This window comes from Meles meles, chromosome 19 (genome assembly GCF_922984935.1).
Source record: "Meles meles chromosome 19, mMelMel3.1 paternal haplotype, whole genome shotgun sequence".
Lineage (NCBI taxonomy): Eukaryota > Metazoa > Chordata > Mammalia > Carnivora > Mustelidae > Meles > Meles meles.
The window spans coordinates 50,499,101-50,520,907 of record NC_060084.1 but is presented as its reverse complement, the minus strand read 5'-3'; the positions used below and the strand labels follow the sequence as shown (position 1 = coordinate 50,520,907).

The 21,807-nt window shown below is 55.0% G+C and overlaps 1 protein-coding gene across 3 annotated transcripts in view; it reads right to left on the bottom strand.

Annotated features, from left to right (window-relative positions):
• BICRA (BRD4 interacting chromatin remodeling complex associated protein) overlaps positions 1–21,596 on the bottom strand; it is a 78,922-nt gene extending 57,326 nt beyond the window's left edge. For 2 of the 3 annotated variants that reach the window (XM_045987287.1, XM_045987289.1), the window contains exon 1: positions 20,087–20,279. The gene's annotated coding sequence lies outside the window, so the exon portion shown is untranslated. Of the gene's footprint in view, positions 1–20,086; positions 20,280–20,935 lie in introns of those variants that run through there. The other variant, XM_045987288.1, reaches the window with a different exon arrangement.
• Positions 21,597–21,807: the final 211 nt, after the last annotated feature.

Here is a 21,807-nt window from a genome sequence, read left to right as displayed (position 1 = left end):
CTGTTGAATAAACGAACACACACTTCTTATTTTCCCTTTTTCCAGATGAGGCAACAAGGCTCAGAGAGGACATGTCACTGACTTGAGGTCACCCAGCAAATGGGTGAGGGGACCAGGTTGTGGGTCAAGATCCAACCCCAAGCACTCGCCCTCCCTACTCTACCAGCCTGCTCCTGATGACCCCTACCCCCAACCCAGAGCCTGAACCAGACCAGCTAAAAGCCTCAGGGCCTTTTCTCAACTGTCTCAACTCTCCCCACCAACCCCGCCCCTAGTACATTTTCCTTCAGCTCATTCACATCCTCCCAAGTTCCTTCCTCACTAAGTATTCATCCATTCAGCAATTAAGGATGAAGACGCATGCGTGCCAGGCTCTGTTCTAGAAACTGGGGGGGGTGGGGGGGGTGGAGGTGGGGGGGAAGATAGCCATGAACGAAACAAAAATCCCTGTTTACCCAAAGCTTATGCTTTTGACCGGGGTTAGGGCAGAGACACAAAAGGGCAATATAACCTATCATACTACGTATTTACAAATTAAATTTTCATGTATTTCATTTCTATCTATTAAATAAAAATGTAGGGTGCCTAGGTGGCTCAGTGGGTTGAGGCCTCTCTTTTGGCTCGGGTCGTGATCCCAGGGTCCTGGAATCAAGCCCCGCGTCGGGCTCTCTGCTCAGCGGGGAGCGTGTTTCCCCGTCTCTTGTCTGCCTTTCTGCCTACTTGTGATCTCTGTCTGTGAAATAAATAAATAAAATCTTTTTTAAAAAATGCAACATGCACTCTAAATTATATCTATAAATGTTAAAATAGAAATGCCACGTTATGTACGGAATTAGTTCTAGGATTAAGCCGCTGCCTTCGGCTCAGGTCATGATCTCAGGGTCCTGGGATCGAGCCCCACATCGGGCTCTCTGCTCCGTGGGGAGCCTGCTTCCTCCTCTCTCTCTGCCCGCCTCTCTGCCTACTTGTGATCTCTCTCTGTCAAATAAATAAATAAAATCTTTAAAAAAAAAAAAAAAAAAAAAAAAAAAAAAGTAAAATATCAAATAAATGGTAAGTCAGAAGCTGCTAAGTGCTATGGAGGAAAAGCAGAGAGACAGAAGGACCAGAGGTTTGGACAGTTTTAAATAGTGTGATGAAGGCAGGCATGTGTGAGGAGGAGGGACCCAAAGAACAGGGGGACAAGCAAGTGCAAAGGCCCTGAGGTGGACAAGTCAGGACATGCTGCCTGACTTGAAGACGGAGGCCAGTGTTGCTGAAGTAGAGTGAGCAAGGGTAAGTAGTTAATGGAAGACGAGGTTAGATTGTAAGCCAGGGACCAGACTGCGTACAATAACAGCCAAACTTGCGTATGAAACAACCCCAGTGCCCATCCATAGAAGAATGGATGAACAAAACATGCTTGATCCATGCAATGGAATACTACTCAAGACTCAAAAAAGAATGGAATTCTAATCTGGGCTACAATGCTGATGAACCTTGAAAACATGAGGCCAGGTGAAATAAGCCAGATAGGACAAACACTGTAGGGTTCCACTTAAATGAGATGCCTACAATAGGCAAATTCACGGAGACAGAAAGGAGATTAGAGGTTACCAGGGGCTGGTAGGAGGGGAAATGGGGAGTTCCTGGGTCAGGGGTACAGAGTTTCTGTTTAGAATGATGAGAACATTCTGGAAATGGACAGGGATGATAATCGCACAACACCATGAAGGTGCTTAGTGCCACAGAACTGTATACTTAAAAAGGTGAAAATGGTAAATTTTATGTTACGTGTAACTTACCATAATCACAAAGCAGCTAACGCTGTACTCACATTGGGTTGGAAATATTAGGCAATGCTCCAAAAGCTGTATGGATCTTAATTCATTTGCTACCAATAACTCTTTTAGAGAGGAACCTTCTAGACCAGGGCTGCCCAAGAGAAATATGATGCGAGTCACATACGTCATCGAACATTTTCTAGCGAAAAGAGCCTGTGAGTTTCTTTTTCTTTTTTTTAAAGATTTTATTTTTATTTATTTGACAGAGAGAGACAGATCACAGGTAGGCAGGGAGGCAGACAGAGAGAGGAGGAAGCAGGCTCTCTGAGGAGCAGAGAGCCAGATGTGGAGCTCGATCCCAGGACCCTGGGATCATGACCTGAGCCGAAGGCAGAGGCTTTAACCCACTGAGCCACCCACGCGCCCCAAGAGCCTGTGAGTTTCAATATGTTAATTTAATTTAACTGGGGGGGAGGGGTCAGGGGAGGGAGAGAATCTTAAGCAGGCTCCATGCTGCCCAGCCTGACACAGGGGCCTGACACAGGGCCCGATCTCACCATCCTGAGATCCAGACCTGAGCCGAAATCAAGAGTCAGAGGCTCAAATGACTGAGCCACCCAGACACCCCTGAATATGTTAATTTTAATAATATACTTTATGTAACCTGAAATTTACAACCATGATCATTCCATGTGTCATCAATATACAAACATTAGTGAGGTCATTTATCCCCTCTACCCACTTCATGCTAAGACTTTGAAATCTAGAGTATATTTCACACTCGGCTCAGCTAGTGTTCAAGGGCACATGTGGCCCATGGTCGCTGCACTGGACTGAGGAACTTGGGGCCACTGTAAGGACTCTGGCTTCCCTTGGGAGTGACGGGAGCCACGGAGGGACGTGAGCAGCCTCAGGTTACAGCAGGGTCCCTCTGGCCGTCTGGGGGGGGTGGCTTGGAGTGGTGGGAGCACCAGGAGGAAGAGAGGCAGTGGTGCAGGTGGGAGGTGACAGGGGTTGGACCAGGCTGGGGGCAGGGGAGGAGGGTAGACGAGGCCAGATGCTAGAGACATTTTGCAGGCAGAGCTCCCAGGCCAAGCTGTGGGACTGACCAGGGACAGAAGACAGGAGAAGAAAAAACCACAAATTCAACAACGTGAATATACTTAACACTACTGAATGGTACACTTCCAAGGGTTTAAGACAGTAAGTTTTATGTTATGTGTTGTTTCCTAGAATTAAAAAAAAAAATTCAATTTACGGGTACCAGGGGGGGGGTTACGTCGGTTAAGTGTCTGCCTTCGGCTCAGGCCATGATCCCACGGTCCTGGGACTGAGCCCCGCATCGGGCTCTCTGCTCAGCAGGGAGCCTGCTTCTCTCCCTCTCCCTCTGCTGTTTCCCCTGCTTGTGCACGCTCTCGCACTCTCTCTCTCAAATAAATAAATAAATAAAATCTTTTAAAAAATAGATTTAAATTTAAAAGAGAGAGAGAAGAGGCGTTAGAGATGCTGCCAAAGTACAGAGCCCAGGCCACTGGGAGCCTCGTGGTGCCACGGAGAGACCGGTGACAGCCTGGAGGGAGCAGGCTTGGTTTCAGTTTTGGTTTTGGGGTGGGTGGGAGGTGGGGAGCTTGGTATTGATCTGGGGTGCCTAGTAAACAAGCCAGGGCGGGGGATTCAGCAGAGGGGTACAGGCTGGACACACAGTGCCAGAAACCAAGGGGAGAGGGAGTAAGATTCCCGCCCTGGCATGCCCGCCCTTCATCCCCGCTCCCAGACATTTACGGGACTTGGCCTCTCTCACCCAGTTCCCACAGATCTGGCCCCGCAGGGAGCATCGACCTCAAGGGCAGGCTCCCATCCTCTGGCCCATCACTCCATCCCCGAACCCTGCCTTCCTCCCCCAATGCCAGCCGCTGCTGAACACAGACTCCAGGCTCGGCAGGCTTTCGGAGAACGGGTTTCCAGAAGCCTCACCACCCACTCGTGCCGCCCACCCTGCTTCCTCGCCTGCAGACCCCATCAAGGCTTGACACGCCTGCTCATTAGAATCGTCTAGCAACGAGCAGAGGAACGCAAGTAGTAAATATAATCCAGCAGACGGCCGGAAGACGCTGAGCTTTCCGTGCACTGTGCGACCCCTACACGTGGTTGGGTGGCTCCCGATCGCTCCTTCTAAACCCGTGGGGTGAGATGTGCCCTGAAATGCAGCTTTTTGGCTGCCTCTACAGGCAGATAGCGCGCACACACATCTCTCCTCAAACACCCTCAGCTGCACGGGGGCACCCCAGGATCGAACACTGATCCTTCTGCGGCCAAACGTGTGAGCAGTTGTGAGCGGCACAACAAAGACAGAGCAGGAACAGCCTGGCTTCGGGTCAGGTCCCACTGCCTACAGGGGGCTGTGGGGGTGCCGCCGTGGGCGCCGCTGAGTTTGGGGGTGGCGCGTGGATGGCACATGGACGGCTCGCCAGCTGTCCTAAGTGGGGAGGCATCTTCGTGAGCCAACCGGGGAGGCTCCCCAAAGGTCCAGAAGCAGGCAGCCCGTGGTTTCTGGGTTGGACAAACCCAGTTTCAAATTCCCGCTCTGCCATGCTCTTGACCCCGGCAAGCGGCCTCATTTCCTTGGGGTCTTGGTCCTGGGGACAAGGAAGGATCTGGCTGGTGCCCTACAGGCCTTGAATGAATGCTGGCGACAGCGCCGATGAAAGCAAGAGTAAAGGGGCTCAGCTTTACTAAGCCTGACTGTGGCCCCGGCGGGAACCATCCTCTGTGCTAATAGCATCTTAGTGTCGAGGACCCACTCGTCACGCTCCTGGGAGGCAGGTAGCCTTTACCGCCTTTACCTCTAGCTGGTTTTTTTTTTTTTTTTTTTTTTTTTTCCTGAGAGAGAGAGAGAGCAAGTGGGGAGGGGCAGAGGGAGAGAGAGAATCCCCAGCAGGCTCCAAGTACAGCGCAGAGCCTGATGCAGGCCTAGATCTCACAACTCCAAGGTCACGACTTGAGCCAAAGTCACAAGGGGGATGCCCAGCCAACTGGGCCACCCAGGCGCCCCTACTTTTATCCTCTTTTAACAGAGATCTGGAGTAACCCACCTGAGGAAGGAGCAAGCTAGGACCCCAAGCCCAGGTTTACCTGACATGAGCCTTAAACATTGTCCAAAACTTGGGTCAAGCCCGTTGGGTCCACCTGTTCTGATGCTGATCTCTCGCCTACTCTGGTAATAAGCTAGTCAAACACCAATGCGTGCGCTCTCTGCCCTCCTGTGAAATCCTCCCAAACAAAGGCCCCGCAAGGGAGGTACTGTTATTTTACCCGTCGAGAGCACCCCCAATGAGCCCCCGCACTGATGGGGAGCCCAAACATGGGGTCCCCAGACCGCTACAGGACATCTCCTGGTCCAGCTAGCTCGAAGGCCACCTGGGACATGCCAGACCTCCTCCACCATCTAGAATATCCTCAGGCCTCTCCTCTCCTTTTTTGGTTCCTGTGAAAGCTTCTCCTTCCTTTGAGCTCAGAGGCAGTTCCAGAAGCTGGCCTGGGACTCGAGGACTGAGAATAATGTAAGCAGCAGGACCCGGGCCATTTCTCACCAGTGTCCCTAGGGCCCGGCATGGGCCTGGCACCAAGCAGCCACTCAATAAATCCTGGCTGCTGTTTGCAAGGGGTGCGAATGGTAAAGCCTTTCTGGAATGCAATTTGGCAGGACTCACCCCAGTCTAAATGCACGCTTCCCCCTGCCTTAGCAATTCCTCTTCCAGGAATCTGGCCGGTAGAAACACTCTTCACAAGTGACTGAAGGGGTAGATACAAAAATGTTCGGTCGGGTCACTCCCCAGCTCAAAAGCCTCCCATGGCTCCCACCTTAGTAAGAATCGAAGCCCACACGATAGTCCAAGGCACAGAATGAACATTCTAGAGCAACAAAGAGGTAGCATGAATCAGCTAATAATGGAGAAAAGACGGGATACTAAAACACTCATTTAATCTAACAGCAGCAGGGGATGAGAAGAAAAGGCACCAAAACACATAGGCAATAAACAGAAAACAAACGGCAGGACAGGATATTTAAATCCAGCCACGTCGGGGCACCTGGTTGGCTCAGTGGGTTAAAGCCTCTGCTTTCGGCTCAGGTCATGGTCCCAGGGTCCTGGGATCGAGCCCGGCATCTGGCTCTCTGCTCAGCGGGGAGCCTGCTTCCCTTCCTCTCTCTCCGGCTGCCTCTCTGCCTACCTGTGATCTCTCTCTGTCAAATAAATAAATAAAATCTTAAAAAAAAAATAAATCCAGCCACGTCAATAGGGACAATAAACAGAAGTGGTTTAAAGGGGGCTGATTGAGCCGAGCAGGTTCATGTGACGGCTGAGCACGTGACTGACGGCTGAGCACGTGACATGCAGCTAGTCCAAACACGGAGGCACCATGTGTAAAATACACACTGGAGGGGTGCCTGGGCGGCTCAGTCCGTACAGTACAGTATGCAACTCCTGACTACAGGGTCATGAGTTCAAGCCCCACACTGGGTGTGGAATCTACTTAAAAAAAAAAAAAAAAAGAAATTGGAATCCTCGTGCATTGCTGGTGGGAACGAGAAATGGTGCAGCCACTGTGAAAACCAGCAGTACTTCCAAGTTCAACACAGAATTCCCACAGGATGCAGCGGTTCCACGCCCAGGTGTACATCCAAAAGAACCCAAAGCAGGGACTCGGATGTACATCAACGTTCACAGCAGAGTACTCGCCACAGCCAACAGATGGACACAACCCAAACGGCCACTGAAGCATGAAGGGAGGAAAAATGGGGTATATACAGACAACGGACTATTATTCAGCCTTAAAAGGGAAATAACACCGATCCAGGCTGTAGCATGGACGAGCCTTGAGGACATGACGCCGAGTGAGAGAAGCCAGACACAGAAGGATGACTACTGTATGATTACTCTTCTGTCAGGTGCCGAGGGAAGGCAAATTCATGGGGACAGAAAGGAGAACAGAGGTTCTGAGCGGGTGGGGTGAGAGGGCATATTTAATGGGTAGAGAGCTTCTGCTTGGAACGAAGAACAAGTTCTGGAATGGACAGTGGTGATAGTTTCACAACTCTAAAGTCAGACGTGCCACTGAACCGTAGATTTTAAAAAAACAGTTAAAATGGGGGTGTGTGTGCATGGGTGGCTCAGTTGGTTAAGCCTTCGGCTCAGGTCATGATCCCAGGGTCCTGGGATCAATCCTTGACAAGTACGCTCTCGCTCTCATAAATAAATAAAATCTTTTAAAAATACACTTAAAATGGTAAATTATATGTTTCATGTATTTTACCGCAATAAAAAGACTATAAATATCTCAGTGACTTCTACATGGATCCCATGTTGGTATAAAAGTATTTGGGATATATTAGATTATATAAAATATACTCCCTTTAGTTTTCCGTTTCTTTCTATCGTAGCTACTAGAAAATTTAAAATATCATGTAAGGGGCGCCTGGGTGGCTCAGTGGGTTAAGTCTCCAACTCCTGATTTCCACTCAGATCACCATATCAGGATCGTGAGATCAAGTGGGGGGTGGAACCTGCTTAGGATTCTCTCTCTCTCTGCCCCGCCCCCCCAAGCCCCCTCTAAGTAAATAATTTAGTAATTAAAATATAAGAAAATAACGTGTAAGTGGCTAGCATTTCATTTCTACTGGACACCGCTGGTCTCAACATTGCAACCATCCAATGGACATTGTCAGACTGCAATGGTATCTCCAAGAGACACACTTTCAGTGTAAAGATACCTATAGGCTCAGAGCAGAAACTGGAACTTAACTATAAAGGGCATCCACAGAGCAGAGGTTAAATAATTTAGGGAAGGCTTCTTAGCTGCTAAAAGAAACAGATTCTACGGGCGCCTGGGTGGCTCAGTGGTTTAGCCTCTGCCTTTGGCTCGGGTCATGATCTCAGGGTCCTGGGATCGAGCCCCTCTCTCTGTCTGCCTCTCTGCCTACTTGTGATCTCTATCTGTCAAATAAATAAATAAAATCTTAAAAAAAAAAAAAGAATGAGATTCTAGACTACAGACATGGAACCAACTCTAAGACGTCTGTTCAATTTAAAAGTAGGATGTAGGGGAGTGGGGGGGGCAGACAAAATAAAAATAATTATAATATGGTAACTACACTTCCTGTAATGAGTGGTCCCTAAGGGACAGAACTGTCAAATTGCTACATTGTACTAATACAGGTTGAAACTCCTAGGATATTACACGCAGACCAAACTCCAAGTGGAGAAAGAGGTTCAGATCAATGAACACATAAAAATAAGGTGTGGAGGAATCCACAAAGTCTGTGGGATCAAAGGGACAAAAACGTATACACGGAGAAGAGCACCGGATGAACCCCAAATTCCTCACAGAGTCTCCTGTGGAGAGGGAAGGAAGACGGGGCGGGGACAAGACAATCCAGCAATCAGTTTTATTACTTACATGCCTTTCTTCCTTATGTAATAATTCATACACGGCCACCCTCAAAACCCCAAAAGCTAAGAGTTAAGGAATCCCATTTTAGCCTTGGGGCCCAGCGTGTCCATCCCATTTGCAAGTGCCCTGGAAGCAAGTCAGACACGGTCGGTCTGATATCCACAAGGCACCATGCTGTTCAAGTATGTGACTCCCCCTGCCCCAAACCCGGGTCATCCCCTGCTCACCCCCAACCCTCCCCACCCCAGAGCAGCCGTGGCCTCAATAGGGCGCTTGTCAGAAACCAGTTCAGGTTTGAGAAACTGGATCTCTGGCATGTCCCAAGCTGCCTGCATCAGCAAGTCCAGACTAAAGGCTGGCTGGTGACAATCACAGCCCAGAGCAGGGACAGCAACAGCAGGCGGAACTTACAACGGGCTCACGAGGCACCTGACTGCACATGAGCTCAATCAGACTCCACAGAGGGTTCTCCCCCCCTCCCCCACCCGCTAGGTATTTCCCATCTCTGACCCAGGATCTCCGGTTCCAACCTTCAGAGGTCTCTGACAACCATCCTTCTCCTTTCTTCCTGACTCCCTTGGGGGCACCTCCAGGCGGCCAGGGGTGTTTCACGTTACCCGATGTGGGCTCCCGTCTGAAATAGTCAGCATTTCCAAACACCTACCAAGCCTACCCAGCACTGCCATGAACGCGGGGCTGCTGCTGACGGTGAGGTCACCGAGCCGGAGGGCTTGCTGACTGATGGGGAAACTGAGGCTCAGAGAACTGGCAGGGCCGAGGGCGGGGAGCCCAGGCTCCCGGTCCCCGTGGGTGGCTCCAGGCCAATGGGGCCTGCAGTCCTGACCCTCCAGCCCTCCCGGCCTGGCTGACTCACACCAGCTCACAAGCAAAGCTCACACACACATCCGCTGGAGGAAGCTGGGCGGCTGCCTCGCTTATGTTAATGAAGACACCACAGAGGGTAAAAAGGGAAAGAGGAGGGAGGGATGGAGCCCCGCTGAGCCCGGGCTCCCGAAGGCTCAGCTGAGGCCCAAGCTGGATCTCAAGGCAAACCCGGGGAAGGCTGAGGGTAGTGGGGGGGGGGGGGGGGGAGGGCAGCTTCCGGGATTGTGGCTTACTCATGGTTGGGGTGGGGGGGAGGCTGTAACCAGGAAGTGGCAAGGTTCACTGCTAAAGACCCGGGCTGCAGTTGGAGCGGGGGACAAACCACGGGAAGGGGGAATCCCCACTCTGCCCATTAGCAGCTGTGTGACTGGGCAAGTCACTTAACCACTCTGGGCCTTGGCTTTCTCATCTGTAAAATGGGGACGCTCACTCACTTGCCTCTGCAGGTTCTCTTGTGCAATGAGTCAGTCCTGGTAAGGGGCCTGGACTGGCGCCTGGCACAGTGCTGCTTGTTAGGCCTGTTGCTACACGGACAACCTGGGCAAAGCTCCTAACCGGGTCCACATCCCCCGAAATCTTTGGCCCGATGCTGCGATGGGGCGTCAAGTGTGCGGTTCTCTGGGGAAAGGTCTGCGGTAAAAGGTGACTCTCCCAGGCAGGAAGGCTCACCCCCAGCCACCAGCTGGCAGTACTGTGGGGCACCCCACACCCCACCCTGGCCACCTCTGCTCCTGTCCCCAGGCAGCCCCACACTGCGCCGTCCCCCACCCCCAAACTTGTTCCCAACTTACCACCTTTCTTCTGCCTTTACACCCTGATCCTCACCTTTTGACCTTGAAGAAAAGATCACTCCTGAGCCCCACCCAGTACCACCCCCTCCTGCTCTTCCAGAATCTACCTTGGCTCCTTTCCTTTCCTCTCCTGAGACTGAGCCTGCTCAGCTCCTAAAAAAAAGATCCAATGTGCTCGTCCCAAGACCCACGGGAAGGTCGCCTGGTCCTCCCTGGTTCAAGAAACCCTGATCACAGGCTTATTCTCAGTCAGGTGCTGGGGAGGACTCCTAACCCGGGAACGAGCTCAGTGAGCAGTGGGCCAGGGTTGACAAGGAAGGCTTCCTGGAGAAGGGGGGATGTACGCAGAGGCCTGCTGGACACAGGAAAGAGTTGGGGAAGATCACTGCAGGTGGAGGGCACAGCAAGGGCAAAGGTGGGGAGGCAGGAACAAGCTGGGGCACGAAGAAGGCAAGGGGAAAAGGTCAGGGAAATTCAGGCCACCAGACCAGGGTTTTGTCAGAAGAGGGAAGGGGCAGACCTACCTGAGGGCACTAGGGAGCCAAAGAGTGCAATAAGATTTTATTTTTTTTAAAGGTCTGGCTGCTAGGAGCTCTCGTCTTCCTTCCTTCCATCCATCCATCCATCCATCCATCCATCCATCATCCATCCATCCATCATCCATCCATCCTTCATCCATCCGTCCTTCCTTCCATCCATCCATCCATCATCCATCCATCCATGACACCATCCTTCTCCTTCCTCTGGCTCTTCACCCTATTCCTGTCTGGGTTCTGCCCCTACCTATTTCTCAGACCCAGGGAGCCCCCCTCAAGTCCATTTAAGCTAAGACCTTTCTGGAAGCTCTCCCTTTGCTCCTGAGAGGGGGCCGGTGCCTGATCCCAGCCCTCCTCTTCTCGTCCTCTGTTTTGGCCACAAAAGTTCCACCAATACACAGTGAAGCTGATTCTCCATTCACTTCTGTCCTCTCCCTGGGGAACTGTCCCCATCCCGGGAACTGATCACTCAGCATCACCGTCTCTCACTCGTGACCCCAACAGTTCATCCATTCTGCATCTCTCTCCCCTCTGCGTCCCTCCACCCTCCACGACGGTGTTAAAGCAGTTCTCATGGGGTCTGGGAATAGCCTTGAGCCCAAAGCCTGCCCTCAGAAACCCCCAGGAAGCCTGGCCTGATGCCTCCTCCTGACCTCCCCAAGCTCAGCAGCATCCCTGAGAGGGATCTCACCTTGCAGGGAGGATGTGAGTTTGTAGCTTCCCTGGAAATAACGCCTCCCGCTGCTTCCGAAAGGTCTAAATGAGACAGGACCATGGAAGGGAAATAGCAAAGGGCTGGCCATGGTCCAAATGTGCCCCACGGGCTCCGACTCCTGCTGGAGAGCACACGGGGACCGCAGATAGGGCCGCAGCGAGGGCAGGACAGACAATGTGCATGGAAAGGGCGTCCCGGGTGGCTGGAAGACCCATGGCTCCCCGTCCCAGGGGAGGGGACTGCAGGCTGAGCCCTGCGACTCTGAGAGGTGGCCTTCCTGAGCAAACTGGGGCCCTGAGATGAGCATATTCCACAAACACCTCTGGTGATTTGGAAGCAGGTGGGTCACTGCTGAGAACCAGCATACGTATCCCAAACACAGGCTCTGACCTCCCCTTTCTCTACTCCCGTGATACGTCCACCATTCAGTCAGTTAGTCAGTCAACAAACATCGGGGCTCAAGTGCATGCCCGGAGCTCAGAACATAGAGTGCACTGCTTCTCTCCTACTGCAGTTTAGAGTCTAGGGAAAAAGCCGGGCCTGATGAAGAGCTCACAGGAGACCTACTACATCCCAAGCGGGCTACAGCGGGGGGAGGGGGGACTGGTCAGTGAAGTGGGAGGGCATCCCCAGACCAGGGGGCTGGGGGCCCAGGTAGGGTAGCCAGAGGAGGGGTGTTCGGAGGCTGAGACTTCCTGAGTGAAGGGGGGTAGGGTCTCTCTCTGCTGAGAGAAAGAAGGTGACAACCTTCCCGTGCATTCCTGCTCCGTGAGCAAAGTGAAGGCCCACGACACGGCTGAATCCGAAAGCCATGCCGCAGGGCCAGAGACGCTCAGCACAAAGGACCTCACACCACAGTGTGTAAAATTCGAGAAGAGGCCATGTGGATCTATCTTGATGGACACAGGCCAGAGCCATCGAGCGGCCGTGGGCAGGGGAGGGCAGCGAGGGGACTTCTGGCCCATGCTGAGAACATTCTGGATCTTGACGGGTGTGTGGGTGACACAGGCAGTCACGTATGCCAAGACTCACCTCGACTCCACATCTGATCACGTGTAAATTATCCTTCGATGACGGGACGGGGGGGACATCACTCATACACATGTACGCATCTTTCCCTGAACACAGGAGGGAGGTCACTGGGCACACTGTGGGGACAAGTCAGGCCCTTGTGGCAAGAGCTTGCCAGGGGAGGGTAAGGAGCTTAGAAGGCCCCTCACCCAGCCTGGGGGGGTGGGCACAGTGTTCGAGGATGGGTAAGGTCCTACAAAGGACAGGAGGAAGGTGTCAGTGTGGCAAAATGTCACAACCCCTTTATGAGGCAGGAGCTGGGGGCATGTGCCTGCCCAGCAGGGGACAGGAGGCAGCACCCATCCTCTGGAAAAGGGGCTCCTGGGAGCTCCCACTGCAGGTGTCCTGGGGGGATGGGCAACCCTTTGCCTCCAGGTTGCAAAGCACTAGGGGCTTCCTCCAGGGCCGCAGGGGTTGTGAATGAGGATCCGGGAGCCACAGACAGACCTTCTCCTCTCGCTCTGCTTCCAAGGCAGCCTGGGGCCTAGGGGACTCAGGCTGGTAAGGAACGGGGTCACCCGGACATCAGAAACCCCCTCTAGCTCCTCCAAATGTAAGAAGCACTCCAAAGGGGATGTACAGAGGGATGGAGGGGTGAAGAGGAGGGGACCGAGGCGGCTGAGCCTGGCCGGGGCTCCAAGGACACTTCCCCTGCCTCTCTTTACCCTAGAAAGAGCATTTGGTTACCCACAGTCCAAGCACACACAGAATGACTAATGACAGTGACTGTGACAATGACCGCCACCAGCTGCTGAGCCCGTCCTCTGAGCAAGGTACTGCTAAAACGCTTTCACGTGCGCGTTTCACAAAACGGATGCCAAGGCTCTCAGAAGAAGGTTCTCTTATTACTCTGTGCTCCTGATTCTCCAACCTGGGTTTAGAGATGGGAAATAACTTGCCCCAAGTCACAAGGTTGGAAGGGGCAGCAAGAGGACACAAACTAGGACAGCCGACCCAGTTGCCCTCACCTCCAGGGTCACCCTGTCCAACACCCTGCCACTGGTCCAGCTTCTCTGACTCGCCCGTTACAGGGACATTTCTGTGTGGAACGGCAGAACCGAGGCCCACACTGGACATACTTCCGACAAATCCCAAACCCGTGTCATTGGAAACACCCCCAGGGTCCAAGCCCCAGGGTAGCCAAGACCAGGACCTCACCAAGGTCCCAAAGAAGGGAACGCAGAGAAAAGACAATCTGCCAAAGTCCATTCCCCGCCACCTCAGTGTTCCCAACCTGGGAAATGGGCTTCATGCCTCCCCCCTCAGAGAACAGGACAGATCCTGGAGGCGGTGGAACAGATTCTGGACCCCAGAAACAGCAGTACCATCAGTAATATAACTGAAATGATATAAAGTCTGGAATTTGCTTAAAAGTATCTAGCAGAAGAGAACAACAACAAAAAAGTGCACAGTAGGGGGTAGGGTAACAGACAAAAAGAAAGATCAGCAGAAATCTGCTGAAGCTGGTGATGGGCACAGAGGGGCCAATTCTCGCCACTTTTGATGGGCGCTTTAAAGGGGCGCCTGGGTGGCTCAGTTGGTACGGCATCCGAGTCTTGATTCTGGCTCAGGTCATGATCTCAGGGTCATGGGCTCGAGCCCTGCATGGGGAAGGGGGCAGCCCACGCTCCGCAGGGAATGTGCTTGAGATTCTCTCTCCCGCTGCCCCTTCTCCCTGCCTTGCTCGCTCTCTCTCAAATAAATAAATAAATCTTTAAAATGCCAATATTGATTGCTCGCGGTTTAGGGGTAAAGCAGTATGAACCTGGGTATCAGATGGGAGACTTTCCTACTTCTCTTAATCACCATCATCATCACATTTTTTTTTTTTTTTTCTTGAGCAGGCTCCGTGCCCGGTGTGGGACCTGAACTCATGACCCAGAGATCAAGAGTCACACACTCCACCAGCTGAGCCAGCCAGGCACCCCAGCGCTAACGTTTTTTGAGCCCCTACCATGTGCCGGGCACTGTGTTCAGCACTGAACGTCCATGAGAAGCCAGAGACAGGTCTCCTGGCATTCGCAGTCTCTCAGTTGGGGAAACTAAGGCACGGAACAGGGAAACCCAACCCGTTCCCAGGGTCACGCTGCCACGCCTCATGCCGGAGCAGTGTGCTTTGTGCCCTCTGCTGCCATGCAGCTTACTATGCCAACACTGTTCCCCACGTGCCTTCGGGGAAGACAAGGAAGACCTTTCAGAGCCCAGAAGTCAGCCTGGGTCCCGCGGCAGAACAGTCACCCCAGTGAATATAAAGGCAACGTCGGTTGCTGGTTTCTGAAGCCTATGCCTGCCCAGCTTGGGGGAGCACGGCCCCCATTCAGCCCTCACAGCAGACCCTACAGGGGAGCCATCGTGGGCCCATTTTACAGAGAAGGCAACCAAGACTCAGAAGAGGGAGGATTTGGCCTGGGTCCCATTATAATTAAGTGAAAAAGCAAGCCTTCCCTCCCCTGCCTGCCAGTTAGGGTTCACCGCCAAGAATCTGGCAGGTCCCCACCCCAGGAGAAAGAACTGCCGGAAAAGGACAGTTAACACCACTGAGGACTGATAAGGCTACCTATGCACTCTATGCATGTTGTGTGTGTAATCTCAGGACCTTCCAAAAGTTGGCACTGAGATGAACCCATTTAGTAGAGGGGAACACGGAGGCCCAGAACCAGCAAGCTCCTCGCCTGCAGCCACCTGACCAGCAAGAGGTGGGAGCGAGGATTCGAACCCACAGACGGCTGGCTTCCAGAGTTCATGCCCTTGACCTCCATACCAAGTGGCAAGCGCACAACGCAGGCCACGGGCGGAAAGGAAGACGCCACGTCACAAGAGGCCAAGACACCCGAGCAGGAGAGGAACGACTTTGTCCAAGCACAGCTGCAAAGGTTACCTCCACGGAAAAACTAAATGACAAACCGCAGACTCTTAATCCAGGGACCCCCACCTCCAGGAGTACTTCACATGGAATACCCAATTCCCACGAAGACACGGGGACGCGTGCTTCCAGCCCTGTGCGCTGGGAAACGCTTCTGCATCCGTGTTAAGGACGCGAGGGTCCACCCGCACCACAGAATACCGCACAGCCAAGAAAAAGATGGACGAAATCCTCCCTCTGCTGTGCAGCCAGGGAAATAAAGTGAGAAAAAGCAATGTAAAGGGCAATGGGGAAAGCATATGAAAGGTATCTTTTCTTTTTTTAAGATTTTATTTATTTATTTAAGAGAAAGAGCATGAGCGGAGAGAGGGGCAGAGGGAGAGGGAGAAGCGGGCTCCCCGCTGAGCAGGGAGCCCCATGCAGGACTCGATCCCAGGACCCTGGGATCATGACCTGAGCCGTAGACAGACGCCTAACCAACTGAGCCACTCAGGCACCCCAAGGAATATTCTTGAAGACGTACACACGATTATAAATGTGTGTGCACAGAACATCAGGACTGGGGAGCTGCCTCGGGGTGGGGAGGGAGAAGGGAAAGACTTACTATGTTTGTTATTTCGAATTTCTCTCCTGTGCCACTTGAGGGGTGGGGGGAGAGACAGCATGAAGCCGCTTCCTCCTTGGAGTCTTTGCAGACCACCCAGACAGAATTACTCAAATCCACAGCCGTGAACCCAGCCCTGGAGACAACACTTGCCTCCAGCCTCCTCCTGGACGGGGTCCCTGGCACATAGTAGGCCCTCAGGAAGCTTAACTGGAAACCATTAAAGGAACAAAAGTATTCTCCCCTGTCTCTCATGCCAACAGATCCCACACCACCATGAAGCCACAAACTTGGACACGAAACTAATTGTCACCAAACGAGAAATGTCTGAGAAAACTCTCTCCACCGGGGACTCTTGCGTGTCACAAAGACACAAAGGCTTCAGCGGATGGGGACAAAACCATAATGCCTGGTACGCGAGGCAGGGGAGGATTCGGAAGGAACGAGCGAGGAGGGAATCCTTGGGGACAAGTCAGCCAAACATCTCCCATGGGTCTCTGGGGTGAAGCGTCCTACTCTGGAGAGCCAACTCCAGCAGCCCCTTCGTGTTACAACAGGGGGGACAAAACTCAGATATGAAGAGGGAATTAGTAGGGAGCAATCCATTCTGATGGTGGGGAGAGCTGTTTCCCTCCCGGACGTAGCTCAGGTCAGTTGTTTCCATGGAGCAGGTGCCTGACAGGGGAAGGACCCAAAAGAGACCAGAGCAAGATAACTATGCCCCCTACCCCTCTCCCGGCTGGGCGGGGCAGGGAAAAAGGCAGCCCCTCACTGCTTTCCAAGCCCAGGCCCGCTGGAAAGGAATGCCATGTCTTCCTGTTTCCAATTAACTCCCCCCCCCCCCCCACACCACCACCAGCGGCCCTCTGCATTCTTGAGACCAAGAGTCAAGACAGCCACAGGGGAGAGCTGGGAGTCCTGGCGGGAACTCCACTGGTGGCTGGGCCTAGGGCTAAAAGGCAGCCCCCCAGAACCTGGGGAACCCCACCCCCACCCCAGAACCCTCCTACCAGGCCTCAGTGCTTGTCGTTGACCCCTTCCACAGCTCTTGGGGGTGGGAGGGAAAGACCCCAGATCCTGAGGGAAGGCTGGGGAAGGCCCCAGAGGCCTCGGGGAAGGAAGTGGGGGGGCGGAGCCCAGGCCTGTCCCTCTAGGGCCTTACTCATGCTCCTCCACTCAAAAAAAAAAAAAAAAAAAAATCAGTTCCTATTTTCAGGAAACACTCAGGCTCTAGGGACCGACCTGGATGTTTCCCACAGCCCCTCTCCTCCTGCCCCAAAGGAATTATTATGCCTCAGGAAGGAAGATATTTACACATCAAGGACGGGACAGCCAGATAAGGGACCAGGGCACTCTCCAAGCATGGTCTCCCTGAGCTCTGCTGACACATGGGGAACCCCTCTCCCACTCTCTTCCAGTCCCTGCAGTCTGGGTTGGGGTCCCCTCCCAGTCAAGGAACGGGCTTTCCCCGGGCTCAGTTTTCTTATCTGTAAAATGGCGAGATCATCCACGTTACTCTCTTCACTGGGGGGGGGGGCTCCCCAGCCACTCTCCCTCAGCAACACCCCCCCCATGTTTATTCAGCACCAGTCTGTCCTGAAGGGGAAGGGTCCTGTTCAGAGAGCCGGCAGGGATGGAATATCACTGATTTTCAGATGGCCCTCACCGCTCCTCCTCTCCCCTCCAACCCGAGGGCCACAGAGACCTCCTCCAGGCCTTTTGCTACTGTCCCAACATCCCTCTCCATCCCGTACAGGCACGCCTATCCCTTCTGCTGAATGACAAAAATAACACGTTTGGATAATTCCTTCACCCACCTCAAGGTCAGCTAAGGGAACTGTAATTATCCTCACCTGTAGATGAAGAAACTGAGGACTAGGGGCTCAAGGGACCTTTCAAGGCTACACAGTGGGACAGGGGGTCTGCCACCAGCCGCGGGGAGGATGGGAGAGAAGGTTCTCTGCCAGGGCGCCAGGAAGGTGGCAGCACAGAGTGACCTCGAAAGTCCCCAACAGCAGCTCAGCTTGCCTGCTGGTGGGGCTAAGTCCAAGCTCAGCAGGTGGAGGAAGAGAAGGATGACGGTGGGGCCAGATCCCAGGCGCCCCCCCCAGGCTCCCCACCCAGCCAGGCCTGAGGCACCCCTTCCAAACCCACACACCTCCAAGTCTCAGTTCTTCCCAGTAAGCGCTCTGCTCCAGCCACGTGTGAAATGATTCGGCTCAGCCCGACTGCCAGGTGTCTTTACCCCTTCCCAAAAACCAGCAAGGAGCGGTGGTGAGGGGGGAGACAATGGGCCACCAGACACACACACACACACACACACACACACACACACACGCACACACACACACACACACACACACACACAACTAGTTCCTTCCAGGTTATTATTACATTTGAGACCCAAGTCAAGTGAAATCAACAGTACAAAGTCCCAAAGAGGGGTACAGGAGAACTTAACAGTCTTGAGCTGTTGGAGAAACCGGAAATGGTTGCAAATTGGCACTGTGTGACCCTGGGCATGTCACTGAACCTCTCTGAGCCTCCATTAGCCTGTCTGCAAAATGGGAATAATCACTGCCCCTACTACCTTCGGGGGCTGTGGCCAGTGCGTAGCAGAAGCCAATCCATAAGGCTCCCCGAGGTAGAGAGATGTTATTTCCGACTTCTAGGAGTGGGGAATCTACAGGGAGGGCAAGGTAGGTAAGTCCCATCAGACATATCAGCACGAGAGAAGGGGTTCATTCCTGAACTGTCCAACTCCCCCTGTTCTCACACCACCCCACAGGTCAGAGTTGTCGAAGCCCCTTATGCCCATCCCAGGTGAAAGTGCACAGAGAGAGCGAGGGAACTATGTCCCCACCACAGGCGCCGGCAGAAAGGAGGTGCAAAGGAAACGCAAACACCCGGTCCATCCCCAGATGGTTATTATTCTATCCGAGGGCCGTGTGACAAAAGGGGCTGATTGTCCGGACTTGAGGCTGGGCTCGGACTGCAGCCCACAGCCTGGGAACACCAGAGGGCTGGGACCTGTCACCCCAGCCTCCCCGGGAGAACTGACACAGCGGCCTCTGACCCCACCTCCCAGGAAGTTCAGCTGCTCAGAACCACAAAGCAAAACAAAGGGGCGCGGAGAGGAAGGAGCCACCGTACCTTCCGATCAACCGCTGGCCCCAGAGCCCCGAGCCCCGAGCCCGGGGCCAGAGACCGAGCAGGAGCCCTGGCGCGGCTGCTCGCCCGGCTCTCCGCTGGCCGCCGACTAAGGCCCGGGCAGCCCGTGGTCCCTTGTCTCCCCGCGGCCGCCCGTGACAGGAGCCGGGGAAGCAGCCGAGGGGCAGCCAGGGATGGGAAAACCAGATGGCTCCATCCCTCCTCCCTCCTCCTCCATCCCTCCCTCCGGGTGCCCGCGGGCCTGGCCGCCCTCCGCAGGGGCCCGGGGAGGCCGCGGGCCCGGCTCCTCCGGGCTCACCCCAGGGAAAGGGTTGCCTTTGTCTAAAGGTCACCACCCGAGCGCGGTGCCCGAGCTGGGCCTGGTGCCTCCCATTCCCAGGCCGAGGGGGTGGAGATGGGGGGCCGCCCCAAATCTCGGGAGGTGACAGGGGTAAGGCTCCCCTCCCTCCCCTCCCCCTCCCCGTAACGGCCCCCTCCGGGACCAGCCAGCTAGCGGGGGAGGGGGGGTCAACTCCCTTCCTCGCTGGGGGTTGGGGGACCAAGTCAACTCCTTTCATTGTTTAGGGGCGGTGGGGAGGGGAAGACCCAACGGCCTCCTTCCGCATCCATCCCTCCCCAGCCTGCCGGAGACCCCGTTTCTTCGCGGCACCCCCGGCAGGGATTTGGGGAGGGGGCGCAGAGGACGGCGAGAGGGGGAGATGAAGGCTCGCCACCTCCGGCCGGGAGAGCACCAACCGCTGCCCCGTTGCCCTCTTCTCCGAAAGGCGGGGAGCAGGGTAAGGGGAGGGGGCCCCCGGGCCGGGAGAAGGGGGTCTCCCCGCCCCTCCCCCCGTGGAACGTTAGGTCTCGTTTTTCCGCCGCTCCATTGTATCCCCGGCAGCCGGCGGGAGGGCCGGGGAGGCACCGGGCGCCGGGTTTGGGCAGGGGAACCCGGGGTGGGGGGTCCCCGCAGGATCGGGGCGGCGGTGATGGTGGGAGAGACGCGGGGGGTGGGGGGGCTGCCGGGGGTGGTGGGCGCCGAGCAGAAAAAGAGGCAGCGGGCGCTGCGCCCCGGTTGGGGGGCTGAGTGTGTGAGTGTCGGGGGGGTGGGTTCGGCCCCGGCTCCAGCTCCCCCCACACACACCCTCGCCGCCAACCCCCACTCCCCCCTCGCTTTTGCGCCCTGTCACAGCCCCGACTCGCAGGTAGAGAGAGTTAAGAGATTTAAAGAGAAATTGCTACATTGTGAGAAACTCACCCTGATGTTTGAGCAGCCGTCGGCGCGGGGTCTCCGAGACGGCCCCGCACGGGCTGCAAAGGGAGGACCCAGAAGGGGCCGACCGGCCGGGCCGGTCAGCGCACTGCCTGATCGCATGGCGGCCGCCCGGCAGCCTCCGCCAGGGCCCTGCCGCCGCCCCGCGCCGCGGCCCGGGCGCCCCGGACCCGCGCGCGCTCCGGGGAGGACCCCTCGGGTTTGGAAAAAAAAAAAATTAATTAAATGCAAAAGAAAAAAAAAAAACCTTGCAGGTTTTGTGTCCGCCCCCCCCTTCCTCCTCCTCCTCCTCCTCCCTCCGCCCTCGCCGGGGGACGGGCTTGGGGGAGGCCCCGCCCCGCGCTCCGCACACCAGCCCCGGCTCCGGACGCCGAGCGGCGGGCGGGTGAGCGAATGGGAGGCCGAGGACGCCCCGGGTGGGGGGTGCCTTCCGCGCCAGCGCCGCCCCCTCCCCAGCCCCAGTCTCCCGGGTTTGGGGTCGCGCCTTCCCAGGTTCTTGTAGAGTCGGCCGACTGCCGCGCACGGCGCTCCGGGTTGGGGAAATGGCTGAAGGGATTCGCGCTCCCAGATCTCGGGCGCCCAGCCCGCTGGGGAAAGGGGTGCCCTACGCCCGGGGCGCGCGCCGGACGCGGGGGACAGTCTCCGGGCGGGAGGACGCGCCCAGGGCGGGTGCCGAAGGTTCGAAAAGGTAGCGGGAGTAGAGGATAAAGAGGGGGCGCCTCGCCGTTGGAACCGTGAAGGAGCCGGGAACCGGAGCGAAGAGGGTGGAAGGCGGCGGGCAAGGGGGGTATTTGGGGCGACCGGCCGGGCCCCGGGCATGGCTTGATCACTCACCTCAATCGGTCTTTGCTGACCTGCGACGGCCCCGGGGAGGGGGGCGCCAGGAACGCGGGGTCCAACTTCAGAGCTTCCTCGAGGCCTCCCGGCCCGCGCTGATGGGATTCCCAGAAGCCCCAGGACGTCTCGGCGGTGTTGGGTCCGTTTCCGCCCCACCAGCCCGTGAACGCCTTGCGGGCGGGACACTCAGATTCCCGCGTTCGTTCAGGGAATGCTTGGTGGGCGCCTACTGTGTGTCCTGTGCGGTGCTGGGGGCCCAGCAGGGACCCAGATGGCCCGGAACGGCCTGCCCTTAAGGGATGCACAGGCCTGGGAGACCTCTCTATAGGTCTTTTATTACCTCCGGTCTCCTCAGTGCCCTAAAAAGCTCCGTGCACACAGAAGCTGCTTAATAAACGCGTGTTGAATGAATTAATAATGGAGAACTGTGTTTTAAGCTTTAGTATTTGTCCTAGTATCATGGTGGTACTCTTCATATTTTTTAAGATATCACAGAGGTTAAGGGCCCTGACTCAAACCGGTGAAGCCCCCGGTTCCCGTTCTGTGTTTGCTGCGTCCTTGCTGTGTGACCTTGGGCGAGTCACTTCACCTCTCGGTGCCTCCATTACCTCATCTCAATCAAAGGCCTCACTTCACAAGGTTATTAGGACCAGATACACCCTCGTGGAGATCTGCACCTGGTAGGAGGGGCCAGATCAGTGCTGACCGTTTGTGATAATTATGTAGAAAGTAAACTTAATCAGCTTTGGGTTGCCCCAAACATGAGACAGTGGTGAATAACCCGTAATAAGAAGTTACGAAATAATCCGTAACTTATATTGGGATCATACTGGAAGAATGAGACCCTTTGAAGAAGGGCCGTATACACA